This window comes from Schistocerca americana, chromosome 3, assembly GCF_021461395.2.
Source record: "Schistocerca americana isolate TAMUIC-IGC-003095 chromosome 3, iqSchAmer2.1, whole genome shotgun sequence".
NCBI lineage: Eukaryota > Metazoa > Arthropoda > Insecta > Orthoptera > Acrididae > Schistocerca > Schistocerca americana.
In genome coordinates, this window is record NC_060121.1 from 200,108,672 (window position 1) to 200,127,107 (window position 18,436).

Below are 18,436 nucleotides of genomic sequence, written 5' to 3' on the forward strand. Positions count from 1 at the left end.
TACTGCGAGAGGAAAATAGACCAGCGAATGAATTTCTGCGCTGTACGTGGAGGTACAGGCTTGTTCGGATGAAAAAGCTATGTCAAGGGTCTATGGTCTGTGATGATGGTAAAGTGACGACCATACAAGAAACCATGAAACTTTGTAACACCAAATACGAGAGCCAAAGCTTCTTTCTCTATCTGTGAATAATTTCTTTGCGCAGACGAGAGCAATTTGGACGCAAAGGCAATAGGGCGATCATGCGTGCCATCATTGTGCGCAAGCACAGCACCGATCCCGAAATCCGATGCATCTACCATCAACAAAAGGGGTTTCTGGGGATCGAATGGCGCAAGGCAAGTATTGGAAAGCAAAGCCGATTTCAACTGGCGAAAGGCGCGTTCGCATTCCGTCGTCCAGACGAACGGTACACCTTTAGGCCATAAGCGATGAAGCGGAGCTGAAATGGAAGAGGCATGTGGGATATATTTATGATAATAGTTATTTTTTTCCAGCACACTCTGTAGCTGCTTCAAATTCTGCGGCGAAGGCAAGTCTTGTATGGCACTCGGATGTATGCCTTGTGCATTGATTACATGGCCAAGATATGGTAAGTCACGAGCAAAAAAAACACATTTGTCCTTCCGCAAGCGAAGACCATTTTGTCGCAAGACCTGAAATAATGTTCGGAGGTTGGCTAAATGTTCTTCTTCTGTCTTTCCGGAGATCACAATATCGTCCAGATAGTTTGCTGCAGTAGGGACCGACGCACAAACAGTTTGTAGATATTGCTGAAACAATGCAGGGGCGGATGCACACCCGAATGGCAGTCTTTTGAAGCGATACAAACCAAGATGCTTGTTAACCACCAATACGCGCTGGGATTCTTCGTCCACCGGTATTTGCAAGTACGCATCTGCTAGGTCCAACTTCGAAAGGTATTTACCCGGGCACAGTTTGTCAAAAAGATCTTCCGGGCGGGGTAAAGGAAAAGTTGCAATCACTAGTTGTGGATTCACTGTTGCCTTGAAGTCCACACAAAGTCTCAATTTTCCTGAAGGTTTTTGCAAAATTACTAAGGGTGATGCCCAGAGAGGAGCCTGCACACGTTCAATTACACCTTGAGATTCCAAATCATTTAATGTTCTTGCGACCTCATCACGCAATGCGTGGGGAACATTGCGCGCTCTGAAAAATTTCGGTTGCGCGTTTACCATCAGTTCAAAATGTGCTTCATAGTTCTTAGCGCAACCAAGGCCCGGTGCAAAAATGTCTGCAAATTCTTCACATAGACGAGAAACACTGGCTGAAGGCACAGTCTGGTTCACTGACATTACCTGATTGACTATAGACAAGTTAAACAACTGAAATAAATCTAAACCAAACAAGTTCACTGTATAAGAAGAACGAAGTACGTAAAATGACACAAGTTTTGTTTGTCCCTTGTATGTCGCCAGAAGGCTGCACTGTCCTAACACAGGGATATGCTGTCCTGAATAACTATGTAACTTAACATTTGCGGCACGCAACGGAGGTGTGCCCAGTTGTTTGTACGTGTCTTTATTGATCAATGAAACTGCAGCTCCGGTATCGAGCAGGAATGGGATCACGTGGCCAAGAATGTCCAAGTCCACAAAAAGTTTATTGTCCTGCTGACGACAAGAGCGACTGTTTTGTGCAACGTGAACAGACACTGGTACAGAATCACTCGCGACTTGACATGATTTCCGTCGATCTCGACGCACACTTTTTGTGGGACGAACACAGTCACTGTGAGAGAGAGTGGCACTGGGCAGAGTGGAATTAACTACATGAATTTCCATGGGCGAATGTTCAAGAGCCCGAGTATTCTTGGTTCGATTCCGACGCGAAGCAAAGGGCCTGGAATGGTTGTGAATGTCCGATCTGAGCTTCTTCTGGCAAACACTCTGAACATGTCCTTTTTTATTACAGAAAAAGCAAATAGCTTGGCGTGACGGGCAATTCTCACGCGAATGTCTAGTAGCACACCGCGGGCATGATCTCACTGCATGTGCATGCCGGCGCGTGACACGTAGCTGTGCGGAAGTGCGCGAGGGCTGTTTACTGTTCCGTGCAGCTCGCCCGGCGGGCTGGTTAATGTGACACACACCTGGCAAAGTTTCAAATGATTCCTGTGCAAAGTCAAGGGTGTCTTGCCTATCCAATACGTCTATCACTTGTTGAAGGGAGGGATTGACTAGTTTCAAAATCTGTTCCGTTATACGAACATCCGAAACGTTCTGTGCAATTGCATCACGCACCATAATATATGAATAAGGGAGTCCACATTCACACTCGAAAGCACAATCCCTTGTAAGGCCTTGCAATGTTGCAACCCACTCCCTATTAGTCTGACCGGCCGTACCTTTCGTACGAAAGAACGTATACCTCTATGCAACGACATTGACTGATTCCTTGAAACATGCATCCAAAGCAGACAAAATTTCGTCGTAGGACAGAGTTGCTACTTCGCGTCGGGGAAATAATTTCACTATCACACGCTACGTCTGGACGCCGACACATGACAATAAGTGAGGCTGCCGTTCATTACCTTGAATTCTGTAGGCGGCGAGATGAAATCCAAATTGGCGTGACCACTGCGTCCAGCTTTCCATGGCCGCATCAAAACGCCGAAAAGGTGGTGCAACTGCGTGTTGTGGCTGCGGGAGCGGTGGAGCGGCGGCTGCTGCATCGGTTTGCATTGCACGTTGACCCTGGACGAGCTGTCCAAGGGCATCCAATAACACCTGCGTCTGCTGATTCTGCAAGCGATAAAATTCAGACAGTACATCTGGAGATTGTGGCGAAGCCATGACACAAGTAAATTAGGGCAATACGAACGCTAAAGCCTCTTTTGAGACTCGTCGCCAAAAATGTTGTGGACTGGCAAGACAGCCAACCCACAGTGACGGGTAACCGAAAGGCACGCGCTTAAACTCACGCAGGCTGGCGTGAGGTCTGAAACAGGATACGTAATGAATGCTATAAAGAAAAGTACGTAGCTTCTGGAATACTTAACTTTAATCCACATTTGTAGAACATCGCTCTTGATAATACATGCTTCCCACTATTAATTATTAAAGCTATGGCGCCTTGCTAGGTCGTAGCAAATGTAGCTCAAGGCTATGCTAACTATCGTCTCGGCAAATGAGAGCGTATTTGTCAGTGAACAGTTCCTTGCAAAGTCGGCTGTACAACTGGGGCGAGTGCCAGTACGTCTCTCTAGACCTGCCGTGTGGTGGCGCTCGGTCTGCTATCACTGACAGTGGCGACACGTGGGCCCGGCGTATACTAATGGACCGCGGCCGATTTAAAGGCTACCACCTAGCAAGTGTGGTGTCTGGCGGTGACACCACAAATTATTATGAGAGGAACAGTTAAAGGAGGAGTCCGACTTGACGAAAGTGTTGATAAGCGATCGTCTCATTAATGTAGAGATTACATTAACGATCGGCACTGGATGTATGTTAAACTGATTAAACATGTTGTAAGGTGATTAAGAAACATGAGGAGGCAGCACCCTTACCTGTAAAACGTATTGTATGATTCTGCGTGGAGTGTTTGCAGTAGGTCCTTGAAGGAAAGAGCCAACATAAAATTTTCTCTCGAAGGGATGAACTTCCAGAAAATAATGTACGTAGAAGAGGAGAGAGGAATGAAACTATTACCGGGAGTAGACTGGTTTGGAAAAAATAAGTAAAGTCTTTATTGGAACACAGAAAATTAGTGTATTTTATAAGTGAGAGAGAGAAGGAAAGTAAGAGATCGGGTGACCAACCTGACGCTGGAAGAGCAGGATTCAGGGAAATGTATGTGAGAAATCACTGTGGCAGCACCTGGCAACCAAAATGAGGTAATAAACAGGAAGGAGGAATAGGTTGTTAGTAATGCAGCCATTGAGAGTGAATTGTCAACGAAGCTTGAGGGATGCGAAAACAAGCACGGGAATTGAAAAGTGTTAAATCAATATACTGGTCGGCCAGAACATTATGACTACCAATCTACTATCGTCGTACTCACGCACAGGCGATACCAGCGTCACATCGCGAGGAATTCTAGTCAGACACAAGCACAGTGCATGTAGTATCGGTGAGTGTGCACAGTAAGTCATGCTCGTACTGTCAATGTCACACTTACAGTGTTCGGGAGAGCTGACACACATTCAGGGGTCTTATATTCCCTTGGGTTGGGAAACAGTTCCAGATAGGCGGAAGAATCATTGATGATCAACAGTATCACGATGAAGAGGGCAAAAGAAACAATCCATTAAACACACGAATGGTGTACCCACAAGACATGTGACCCGTAACTGAGAAAGTGTCGTGATGATATCTTCTTGGTGAAAGATTCAAAATCAGTCCCACATTCGGATCTCTGGGAGGTACCACAAGAAAGATATGGAGTAACTACCGAAAGAGTAACACTGTAAGAGTTAAAATGTGGAATATAATAAATATGAACGTGATAGGGTATCTAGTGAAGATATAAAATTAAAAATAGACGTTCAATATAGATATAGTTTTAGGTCAGTGAAGTGAAACGGTGAGATGGTAAGTAATTCTGGTCTGAAAAATACAGGACAATTTCGACAGCAACGGAAAATCGTGTAACGGGAATAGGAGTAGTTATGGATAGGAAGATGGGGCAGAGTGAGTTAATGTTAACACTTCTGTGACAGGGTTGTCCTCATAGGATACGACAGCAATCCAACGACTACAGTTACGTTCCAAGTATTATGCCGATTCGGCTAACAGAAGTTGAAGAGACAGAGAAATTGTACAAGGAAAGTGAATGCGTAATTGAGGTATTCTAGTTGTTATTAGATGTCACAGTGGAGAAAGATTTAGTTCTGTAATAAATTTCAGCTAGTAACGGTGAATACTCTGTTCAAGAATCACAAGAGAAGGGAAGTGTACTTGGGAAAGACGTGGATACACTGGAAGATACCAGATGAATTACATCTCGGTCAGATAGAGATTCGAATATCAGATTTTGGATTGTAAGGCACACCTAGGGGCATATATAGCCTCACAGCACAATTTAGTAGTGATGAAGAGTATCTTGAAGTATAAGAGAATCGTCCAGAAGAAATAGTGTGGAAGGGAAAGGTGTACTGAAATACCGAGAAATAACGGGAAGCCTTTTAAGTTCGCTAAAAATGTGGATACTGCGAAAAGGATCTGTTAGCCGATAAATAGTTTGGCATTAGGAAAGTGTAAAGGTACTAGAGAGGTGGTCCTGACGTTGCACTTTATAAAGGAAGCAAGAGTTAGGAGGAATCGAGATGGGTTCATGGGGTTTGTTGACCAAGAAAAGGCGTTTAACAGTGTAAAATGGTGCAATATGTTCTAAATTGTAATAGGCTATAGGAGACGATGGGTAATAGACAATATGTACAAGAACGAAGAGAGAACCATAGGACTGGAAGACCAAGAACGGTGGGCTTGGATCAAATAGCGTGTAAAACAGGGTTGCCGTGTTATGCCCCTACTGCTCAATCTAAGCAAAGAAGAAATAGAGAAGGGAAGAGAAGGAAGTTTCAAGAATGGTGTTAAGATTCAGGCTAAAAGGATGTCAAGGATAAGATTCTCTGATGACGTTGCTATCGTGAAATTAATTACATGACCTGTTGAACGGAATGAATAGACTTACAAGTACAGAATGTGGATTGAGAGGGAACGGAAGAAATGAGAGGAAAAAGCGGGAAATAGAAGCAAGAAACCTAACATCATGATTAGTGATCAGGAAATAGACGAAGTCAAGGTATTCTGCTACCTTGGAAGCAAAGTACCTTATAGCAGACGAAGCAAAGAGGACATAAAAAGCAAGATAGTACGCAAAGACTGCATTCCTGGAAAAAATAAATCTGTTAGTTTGAGAAATAGACCTTAATGTTAAAAGGAAATTTATGAGAATGTTGGTTTGTAGTACAGAATTGGGTGATATTGATTCTTTTTCTGTGAAAAAAACCGGAGCAGAAGAGAATCGAAACGAGTGACATATGGTGTTACAGAGGATCGTAGAAAATTGGGTGGAGTGATAAGGGACGGAATGAAAATGTACTCCGCAGAGTCGGTGAAATATGCAGCATAGTGAAAACAGTGACAGAAAGAACAGACTGAATGATTGGCCATGTGTTAAGACTTCAAGGAATAGTTTCCAAGGTATTAGAGGGAGCTGTAGAAGAACGTTACTGTGGGGGAAGCAAGAAAATGTAATATTCTCAACAAATAATTAAGGCCGTTTTGGTGCAAAACCTACTCTGAAATGGTTGTCAAGAGAGAAAATAATGGTGGGCCTCATCAATTCAGTGATAAAATGACGACTAAGAAAAAAACTGAAAGTCAGCTCCAAGTAGAGCCTTAAGACAACAATGAGGTAATTGAAGAAAGAGTTTTTTACACAAAAAAGCACTAGTTTCAGCAGTCAAAGTGCGTGATTTTACACCAGTGCCTTCATTCATTAAATAAATAAAATAATATTTAAAAAGTTCAATACTAATAGCATTCAGTCCACATACGCACTTTCTTGTTATCTGTACAATACGTCTTAGGACTATTTGCAGTTCTTCTGTTGTGACTGGAAGCACAGAAATATTACGTAATGTGATCTGCTCCTCCTTCAGTTCTGCATATTCGACTAGGCGCAGTGTTTTGTAAAATTCTTTACACTGACCTTCGTTAATTATACGGGTTGACTATAATTAAACTTCCAAAACGCTGTAGAAGTAACAATACCACTGGTCAGAATGACGTCAAATTGTAACGGAATATTATCGGAGAAAGGGGACTATGTATGGAAGAAGAAAAAAATAGTGTGAAAATTAATCAACAGGTGGCGCTGTGTGTGTCAGAACACGTAAATGAAAACACTTGTCATGCGCACGACCCATAGAAGTTGGTATAAACTCAACGGATACACGGCTTTTCCTCCTTTCGCCTCTGCGACGTTCGCCATCACAGTCTCAATGCAGAATCGCGCTCCGCTTGTGAAGCTGTTACAAGAATGATGACTGTGCTCACGTCGCTCTTTAGAAGTTCCGGGCACTAAAAGGTTTGAAAAAATGCGTTGGTCCGATGAGTACCGTCGTTCTGGAGAAAAAGACACAATTTTCGAAAAGACGGGTTCTTTTGCTGTGCAACTGATAGAGGGAGGAAACGAATTGATTCGACAGTCAGTGGAAGCATTGGCCACAGCAATCCAGGGGGAGACGAGTGGGGGTGTGCAAACGTGTAGTGCACGGGGAATCGCCCGAACATTGAACATATCCACGAGCACGGTGCGTAAAATCCTTCGAAACATACTCCTTTGCTATCCATTCAAAATTACCCATGTGCACGACTTGCTTCCTGTTGAATTTCCAGCAAGAGAGACCTTTGATTTAGAATTTCTTGCTCGCATGGAAGTGGACAATGATTGGCCATTGAAGATTTTGGTGATAGACGAAGTCCACTTCCATCTGAGAGGGTATGTCAATGTACAGAATTGTAGAATATGGGCAACGGAAAATCCACATGCGAATCAACCAGCTGAATCAACATGCTGCAAAGGTCATGGCGTGGTGCGGGTTTACGGCATCATTTATCACATGACCATATATTGTCGATGAGAAAGGTGCTTTCGGTCCTGTTACCGTCACTGGTAAGCGCTATGAGAGTCTTTTGCGCACCCACGTCATTCCCGCTCTCCAGCAGCGTGGATGGGTGAATGGGATAATTTTCATGCAAAATGGCTCACCTTCGCACATTGCAAATCCAGTTAAGCAGCTGCTGAAGCGCCATTTCGGAAATGCTAGAATTATTAGCAGCCATTTTCCTGCAACCTGGCCATCCCGATCACCTGATCTTAATCCGTTTGACTTCTGGCTGCAGGCCTATCAGAAAGATGTTCAGTGTTACAATTGCAAACGTAGCTGCATTGAAGAAAAGCATTACGCAACACATTCTGAACGTGACCCCGGATACACTTCCATCAGTTGTAGAACACGCTATTTCTCGGTATCAACTTGTTGCAGAAAACGATGGACAGCATATTAAACATGTTTTGTGCCAGTCACACGGGATTTAATACTACGACCTGATATTGATTGATGTTTTTATGCGGTTTTTGGCCTGAGGACAATTAAAAACCGACGTGATTCATGCTTTTTATGCGGTATTTGGCCTCAGGATAATTAAAAACCGATATTTCCCATCCGATGTGATATGACCTTGCCCTGGTGGATAGGCGTACGTAAAAATAACAGCATCACACCTGTACACCCATGCACACTGAGTAGTACACATTGTTTAACGTCACATGTACACCTTAGGCATTGTTGTATGATTCATTTGTCACCTGTAGTACACCAGTATTAAATTATGTTGCGCCATCTATTGCTACATTTTGTAACTATTTATTTTTCTTCTGTCATACGTTTTCCCATTCTCCGATAGTATTCCGTTGCATTTTGACGTCATTCTGACCAGTGGTGTTGTTTCCACAGCAGTTTCAGAGTTTAACTTTAATTATAATCAACCTGTATTTAATTATGCAGTATTTTTCTCTGATCCAGTTAACCATTTTAATTACATTCTACAATCTACGTTAGTTATAAAATTATTTCGCGACTGTTGGTGTGTAACCCACTTATTTGCTTGCATGGTTTCGTGTTTCTATATATTCCCTTTTCTTCTGGTGTTACGTTTTGTAGGTGTTTTTATGGGTTCTATATTTTCATCAACGGTCTATACGACATTTTAGTTCCAAATCGTGAATGCCTTCTTTATCCTTCTAGTGCTTCCTATGCCCCTCTTTCTATGCATTTTTAATGTTTTGTCATTCTTTCTCTATATCCTGAAAAGTTGGAGTTTCTAACAAATATTCTTGTAGACGATGTTTCTAATACTTTCTTGCTATAAAAGTAAACCCTAAAGACATCCTCAAGCTTTGTTTGTCTTCTTACTCAAAGTTCCTGCCACTTAGTTGTAATTTCGGTAGCTACATAGTAATCACGACACAGACTGCTTCCCCGATGCACATCTACATCTTCAACTAATTATATTTTCTGTCATTTGTGTTTACGTAGCCAATTAAAGATTGTAACTCCTAGCACTCCATGTAATCTCATATATCTCTTTTTCCCCTGAAAAATGTATTAGGAATCGTAAGGTGGTTGAAGGTTGAAACTGTCTAAGTTCTTCTCCAATTTTGTTTGCGTGTTGTTCTCGAAAAGCTACCAAAACTCTGGGGATAGATGTGTTGCCTACTGTAGCATTTGAATCTCCAAGGGAGAGAACCTGATATTTCTTACTTGCTTTATTCAAGAACCCCTGGCAGATGATCATAGGACAGTTTTGTTCCTGTTTACTTCTTCCTTCAGATGCAGAACACCTATAATGACTGAATGTTCTCTGTCAGTTTTAAACTTACATATAGCATAATTTTCATTAAAAGAATATTCTATAATTTTTCCTTTCCATCTTTTATTCATTGCTACCCATTACACGTTCGTTTGTTTTGAGGTTCACCGCTGTATATCACAGTATAGTAATCAAGACCTACAGTTCCTTTCAACGTCTTTTTGTTTCTTTTATAACAGCTAAAGCAATTTGTTTAGCTCATGGTTTATGATCTAGCTCCATTTCATTGTTTCTAATCCTTCCTTGTCCCATGTAGCTATATTAATCTTATCTCTGACGTCTAATAATTTATGCTTGACTTACATATGTCGTCACCATGATTCATATTTTTTCATCCAAGGTTGTGAATTTTAAAGGGAGCAAGTATGTACAAAATCATCTGGCTGCGTTACGAGCACTGCACAGGTGAAGCTAGGTGATAAAGCTGCCATCTCACAGCTTCCACGACCGCTTTGTAATACTTGGGATTACTATGTCTCGGCAGACAGCCGTAGACGATAAAAATGATAGATACCCTCGGGTCTGGCAACAGAATACCGTCGAGGTCGAAAGACAAAGAATTTACCAAGAAAGGCCGATAGGCAAGAAAACAGGAGACGTCTAACACAAATAAGTAGAGACAAAGTCAGATGTAGCTAAGGGCACATGTGATTGCCACCCACATGTGCCCGAGGCCGGAACTTTCTAAGGAGACTACTCTTTGTCTTGTCCGTCACCATCAGACCATTCTGGCGTGGTTGATACTTTCAGTACCATAGCACCCTTCAGCATAGCATATTGAGACACACAGGGCTCCCGCCAATGAGCAGGATACATATTTGCGGAATACTTAATAAGTTAAGATCGCGTATGTGTATGTAATAATCGCATTAGCGGTTTCACCACCAAATGGCGTCTTCGGAAGTGATTAAGTCACAAAACTCTCATGAAATGATGGCAACTTGGTGCCAAAACCGACAATGAGAATATTACTCATTCATAAACGATTGTTTATTATACAAAAGATTACGACGCTGGTGTGTAGATGTGTGGCACCTATACTTCTCTTAGCAGTACAGCTACTTCCGTGATATTTTGCAAAATGTTTCTCCCTTATATTCCGAACTTGTTTCCGCACGAATGTATCATGGACACTGAAAAGATATGAAATGAAAACTTCATCAAATTAATAGTTTTTTTTCGAAGACTGCAATGCATAATTACAACTACGTTCTCTGCGTCATTAATTAAGGGGAAAATATGTGTTGCTAGCTCATTATGCGTCCATCCAGAATGCACACAGCGCATAACGCTAATTACCCCATTCGTCAGCTTTGGTTACACATGTGTCTGAGTTGCTGACGCGGGACGCGAGCTCATACACAGAGCGAGAGATGAACACAATTGTAAATGAGCTCTGACTTCATTGCTGCAGCAAGTTTCCACCCTAGGTATTTCTTCTAGAGGTCAGTTTTTCTAAATAAATAGAGAACACAGGATGGAGACGAGACCTCAGTGTACTAATTCTCTAAAATGATAGAGTTCCTGTAGTATTTACCCACTTGCCTTTTCGTCATTTTTTGTATAAATAGTGTGTGAGTTCATAACGACAAGCAGAAACGAAACTACGGTCCCCATAACAGAGTAGGATACGTAAAACGTAGCACGAGATTAATTTATCACCGACTATTCTTATGTATTCATGTAGTTTCAGTTCTAGGCTGTGGAATATATTCCGTGTACACATGGAAAAAAAGAAAGATGCCTATCTCATCTCTTCCTCGATACACAAAAATAATATGTAACTACTTAACACACAATTTCGAATGCTGCCTATGGTTGTTCCTTTCTTGGGCAACATGCTGTCAGCACGTATTTGTACCGTGTTATAATTACTTGTAAATTCCGCTGTGGAACAACACTTTGTCTTTAGCTGAGAGATAACGACCCTTCCAGTGTACAGGAACAGACGTCTATACAGGGATGTCTTTGGCTGAAAAGGGAAGTGTTTTCTCTCTCTTGTTAGACATTTCTTTAAAAAACAAAATAAGAAAATAAATTAATAAAAAATGAGGGATGTTAATGGAAAAAGTTCCATTGAATCAACTCTACGTATTGTTACCATACATTATAGCGCTTAGTAACTATTACCTCCAGTTTCATTACCGAATAACGCTACGTCACAGTAAAGTCATTTAGATACTACGTTACGTTGTACTTAGTGGTAAACCACGTGACATGTCTCATCGGTTACGACGTCAACAATCTCGAAAACCCTGCGTATAGCTCTCCGCTCTAAATTTGTTTTCTGAGAAGCTACCTTGTCACCTTACCGATGGAACAAGAATAATTCCGAAAAATTTATCCAAGAATTTAAAACTGAACTGACGACACCGTCTACCTTCCAGTTGGATGTCTGGAATAAACAAATGCATGGGGTTGCGATCATGTTTTCCTCTGTGTGTCGCCGAGGCAGTAGTGCTGTATTTATGTGTTAATGTGACCGGCTTGATATCATGACGTTATGGGTAATAAAGTGGACTTGTTCACGGTTTAGTATTCTGCTTAGTAGCTACGATCAGCTAGTTTTTGTTTAGTTCCCTTGTCCTGCTTTCGCCTTCCGGTGTTTGAAGTGATCGGTTGGACTGTCTCTGTTTATGCCAGCTGTCCTAAGACATTGTTAAGCCAAGAAAGTTATACATTCGCTGTACAGGTTGCTTCTGAGAGTGAAAGTGATTCTGAATTGTTGCGTGTGCTGTCACATTATTTGCTGACTTCTTTTAAAATGTGCCCTTACTATGTAGCCTTTATTAGTTTTTACCAGTACCAGATTACAATTGTTGCAGGTGGTTGGCATCTTATATGCAGTTGTTGGTGTGCTTTTATATGGAAGCAAAGGCTCGTTTGTTCCTGGTCTATTTTGTGTCGTGCATTCGGTTGTCGGGTATAGCTCCACGGGGAGTAGTTCGGCTGTGGCGTGTGAGCAGGCATTAGCTCCATAGGTCAAATGTGCGTTTTGAGTCCAACAGCTGTTTTCAGAGCCGGTTTCTTGTGTCACTGGCTTTTGTGTGCTTGGTTGCTTTGATCGCACGTTGGGGTATAGGTTATAGCTCCACCGCGAGTGGTTCTGCGGTGACGTGTGACAGGTAACGAGGCACACATGAGTCGTGTGTGCCTGCTAGTTCAACCATGTGAAAGTTAGTGCCGTATAGTTTGGCTGCCTGTTGTGCACCATTAACGTGTGTTAAGACTGTATACCTGCTGTTTGAAGTATGGATGTTTCAGTGTCTTAGTGACAGGACACGAGTAGTGTTTATTGACCAGAAAATAATTTGCAAGTTACATAAAGGATGACCAGAAAGATTAGCATTTATGCACTAAGTCCAATACTTGTCATTAAATTTGAGACTGAGGATATAGCTGTTCCATAAGTGACCACACAGTGGCATTTTCTGCGAACATGTTGTTTGTGAGTGCTGTGTCTGACACAGTATCACCTTTTCCGGTTGGATTTCTCTTTGCTATGATATCGTTCTTCCTATTTGTTCATACGTCGGCATGTTTGCTTGAATTGGTTTCGTGCACTGCAGCTGTAACTTTGGGATGATTTGCCTATGACTGACATTTTGTTTGGTACATTGCAGCTGCAACTTGGGGATGATTTGCCTCTGATTGACATGCGGTTTCAAAACTGTTGTTGTGCATTTTGACTGCTTTAAAGAATGCGAAGGCTTTGTGGCTCATCATAGGAACATTTTTTATGCTTGTCCATGTTATTCTTTGTGTGCGTCTCCACAGTTATTTAGTTGACGACACTTTGTACTAAGGAAAAACGGAAATGTGTTTGTTGTCGTCGTCCTTCTCCTCTCTCAGTGGCAGTCATTAAGTTTCTTTTGTGGACGTCCTATATCAAGAATCATACTCACCTGATGGTGCTTGAGTATCCGAAGGCGCATTTATTATTATACTGCATGTGATTCTCAGTTATGGCTAAAACTTTAATTTGAAGGTGGTTATGTCCCCACCCTGAACTGAAGCCTAGTTTAAGTTACGGCTGGTACGTGTAAGAGCAGACATAGTTTATTATAATGGCCTATTGGCATAGTCGTAACTAGCGCCAAGCTAATTAAGTTACTAACTGCGTGTACGCTAGTTTGATTGAGTTTGGGTGTGGCTTAGAACTGCTGCTGTTTCCTTGTTATGTGTACTGCTTTGGATTACTAACTGGGTACGTAGAGAAACGTAAGTTATGTTACTGTTTGACAGTGTATGCTCGTTTGTGTTCATTCCCTTAGTCGTGCTGATTTTCTTTTTTATGTCCAAAACCTACAGTGACCTGATTTTCATTAACACATTTCCGTCTTACTTTAATGGTAATGCATAATGAAGTGCTTAGTAACACATATGAAGTCAAAAATTGTTCAGGTTTTGCGATTAAGTTTCATGCCAATGTTTAAGCAATATTTTGCTTTTTGGCCTTCCTTTTTTTAATGTCATCGGACGGTCGTGTTCTGCTTTGCCGTGTGACCTAGTCACGTACTCAGTTCTGTCACAGAGCAAGATAATTTCACTTTCTCTGTGTGTTTCTCCTTCGGGAGCAGAAGGGGTGCGAACCTTCGTTGCAACCTATGTCGCATCAGTACTGGCGGTAAAGATCCTTGGTTCCAGCACCTCGGCCAATGAAGGGACGTCGATAATCCGAACAAGCGCTGCAGCCAGTCAGTTGCTGATGAGCTTTCGTAATAAAGGAAAGAAATAGAAAAAATAAGAAAAAAATTTACAACATATTTGTGTGAGCCCTAAACATCCTTAGTCGTAAGCACCCAGCTATTCACGCCTCCTTTCCTATGATCTCTACACGGATGCTTGACTTTGATTCAATTCTTCTTATGTTGTGCAAAGACAGCATATTCCTTGGCCCGAACTGGATGGACTTGAGAGCAATTCACACACATGAGTTGGGGAGAACATTGAATACTTTATTCATATTAGAGGATTTGGTACTTTTAATATAACTTGGCAGCGAAAGCACAGTTTAAGTTGTCTGCAATTCCCGCTTGATCTGTATGGATACAAAACGTCGACATTTTCTCAAGGCAACCTTTTGTACGTTTAACAATAATAAATAAATTATCAAACACAGAATGTAGTCCGTCACTATTACTGCTTTCTCTTACATATAGAGACGTGCCAGGTCGACTACACAATACTGTCGAACGGACCACTCGAAGGGCTCGGGGTGGAAAAAATTCTTTATACATCGTGGATATAACACGAACTTCTAAGGAACTCAGTGGCCATCGAGACTGAGCCCCGATTAGTTGGCTGCCCTCTAACCGCTGTTACACCTGAATAGCCTTCCATCTTATCAGTGCGTAGCATAATCTGAGACAGATTGATTCGAGATCCGGTTTACCTGTTGCACACAATGTTCCATTTCCGCGCAGTACCGGGATCACGCAAGTGCTTACCAGTCCCAACTGAGGTAACCAGCGTTCGCCAAGCCTGTGCCCAGCAAAAGAATACTGAGCTCCCTAAGGTGCTCGTCATTTCGCAGGATATGGGGATACATGTGGCTTTATCGAGAAGACCACGGACTTTGGCAGCATAAACTCCTTAGCTAAGAGTGTCGAGTTCGGTCCAGATTCCACCGCCACTAGCTAATCTGATTTTGGCTGTTGAAGAAGAGTGCACTGCATTTCTCCACAGACATTTAGAGACCTCATGGAAGGATCCGGAGCAGAATTAAAGCCATCGTGATGGCGACGGGCGAACACACTCAGTAGATAAACAGATACTTTTGAACAGCTAGTGCGTCGGTTTTGATTAAGGCCTGCAAACATGTGATGACTTTTCGCGACAGCTGACATGTAGATTCCTTTTGATACCTTCACTTGAGTGACAATTTCATTCACGTATAACACTGGCATGCCTATTTACATAGCTGGCTCTCTCTCTCTCTCTCTCTCTCTCTCTCTCTCACACACACACACACACACACACAGACACACACACACACACACACGCACACGCGTACACACACACACACACACACACACACACACACACACACACACACAAACACACACACACACACACACATGCACGCAAAATCGTGTGCGCGCACTCGATCGCGTTCTAGCAGACACAGAAATCACAGAAGTCCCCTCACACTTATAAATTTCTGCACAAGAAGGATTATTACATGCGAATGGAGATCGTAGCTAAATTCCTTGTAGCTGATGTTCTTCGAAAAACAGAAAAGCTGAATGTACTCCCTTGTCAACCATGCTCTCTGAGCTGTGAAGTTACATGATGAAACACATCTAACTGAAAGTTCGCAGATAGGGTACAACTGTGCCCATTTTTAAGAAAAAATAACAGGGAGTTATAACTGATATCACTGTATTAAAGAAAACCTGAATGCAGTACAGATAATGAATGCGAAGTAACTTTTGTTATGATAAGGTGGATGTGTGTGATGTCCTTAGGTTAGCTAGGTTTAACTAGTTCTAAGTTCTAGGGGACTAATGACCTCAGCAGTTGAGTCCCATACCGTTCAGAGCCATTTGAACCTTAGGATAAGGTGGGTGAAACACTGTCATCCGATGCTTCTATAGACCCCTCGCCTTAGAAGTAATAGGGACGAACATTTTAGAGGCAACCTGAATAACATTTCTCTCAAATTATCTACCCGTATTGCAGTATTACGTGGTTGAATTCAACTTACCAGTTGCAGTCTGGCAGACTCAAGTGTAATAATGCGTAGTATGAACAGGGAATATATGAAAGTCTTTTAAATAGCTTGTCCGAAAATTACCTTGAGCACCTTAATAAGGGAACCAAATAGCTTAGATAATACTGGATCTCACGATCACAAATTTACCTGAAATTTAGACTCGGTTTAGAAGAAAAGATCTATGTTTATAAATCCGTTACATCATCACTGAATACAGATGTAAATGAGAATATAAAGAAAGGTTACGATGACATTTATGCTTAGCAAGAGGAGCAAGAAATACTTCAGATTAGCTGAGCGGCCTACGAGAAAATATAATCTGAAACACTGGCACCTTTTTGTTCCTGGTCTTACCGCTGTATCCACTATATCGTCTTCTTATTTATAACGCGGTATTGTTAGTGGTAGTAGCGGGCCCGATATCTCTCCTAAGTGCACCATTTACATACCGGATAGAATTTACGTACCACATCTGTCTGCGTCTAGTTTTTACTTGTGATCCAGTGCGGGAATGTTTTCTAAAATACGTTTCTTATTCATGGAAACGAGGTGTTACATAGGCAACCGGTGGATATTCAACTAGTCGGATGTGGGAAACCAGCTATAAAAAGCTTCCAGCCGGGACAGATCGCCTGCCCCCTTCGCTAACCGGTCGGTTGAATCTAATCCCGGGCCGACGCTGTGTGGCGGAAGCGTACGCTTCAGCGCGCTGCACTACCCGGGCCTATCTCCGGCAATGACAGGTTTGATCATCAATGAACAAAACTCAGAAGAATTGCACAATACGCCCAAAGAAGTATGTACAGAGCAAATCTGTGAGTGGTGGTAAAGACCCGTTGTGGTCCTCAGGCCAAAGAATTCGAAAGTAAAATTCTACCTATTGACTTCAGCGAAAATGACCGGATGTTTAGATATTACGTTAAATCACTAAACTGATAGAAGCTATCTGTTTAGAGAAGATGTTACCATAATGGTATCGAAAAGAATGGTGCTAGTACCGCCAGTAAGTGAATGGAAAACACTTTTGCTTTAAATGTATGCCATAGCAGTCGGGAGCACCCGTTACTTTTCATACTGGACTTGATGAACGACACAGACTGCAATATCAATACCTTACTGATTTTCAACTAGGTCGCGTAACGTACTCTAAGCCGGATGCTCCTTTGCGATGTTGCAGAAAGACTTGACAAGAGTGTAGCCACTGTACATGATTACTGGCAGTGGTGGTCACGAGACCGTACGGTAGCATGAAGACTGGGCTCCGGACGGCCATGTGGGACTACCCAGAGGAAAGACCTTCGTCGGCCTATGGCTGTGGCGGATCATTCCGCCTCTGAAGAATCAATTTGAGCAGCAGCTGGCACTGCAGTGACACAATATCCTCCCAACAAATCGGTTACTTCAAGCGAAGCTCTGAGTGAGATGCCCTGTACCACGAGTTCCATTGACCCCAAACTATCGCCATATGCTACTTCAGTTGAGTCAAGTTAGGGCTCCTTCGACGGCAGGGTGGACGTCTGTCGAGTTTTCTGATCAAAGCTGGTTCTGCCTTGGAGCAAACCAGTTGAAAGCCTGCAATCAACACGTCTGCATTGTAGATACACTGGACCTAAACCTCGAGTGGTGGCCTGTGGTTTGATTTCGTATGACAGCAAGAGCGCTCTCGTGGTTAGCTCATGCAACCTGACTGCAAAGTATTACTTTAGTCTGGAGAATCGACCTGTTGTGCTGCCACTCATGAACAACATTCCAGGGGGTGTCTTCCAACATTATAGCGCTGATATAACTCAATGTGCTCTACACAGTGTCGACATGTTGCCGTGGCCTGCTTGATGACCAGATCTATCTCCAATCAAGCACACATTTGACATCACCAGACAACAACCCCAGTGTCATCCACAAACACCATGAACGGTTCCTGTATTGAGCGACCAAGTACAGCAGGCATGTCATTCCATTCTAAAAACTGATGCTCAGCACCTGTGCAACACAATGCATGCATGTTTGCATGAACGGATTCATCATTCGGGCGGTAACACCAGCTATTAATGTGTCAGCAATGGCTTATCTCATGATTAGTTAACGGCCTTGCCGCAGTGGTAAGACCGTTTCCCGTCAGATCACCGAAGTTAAGCGTTCCCTGGCTTGGCTATCACTTGGATGGGTCACCGTCCGGGTCTCCCCAGTGCTGTTGGCAAGCGCGGTGCATTCAGCTCTTGTGAGGCCAATTGAGGAGCAACCTGACTGAGAAGTAGCGACACGGGTCACGATATACGACAACGGCCGAGAGAGCGGTGTGCTGACCACATGCCTT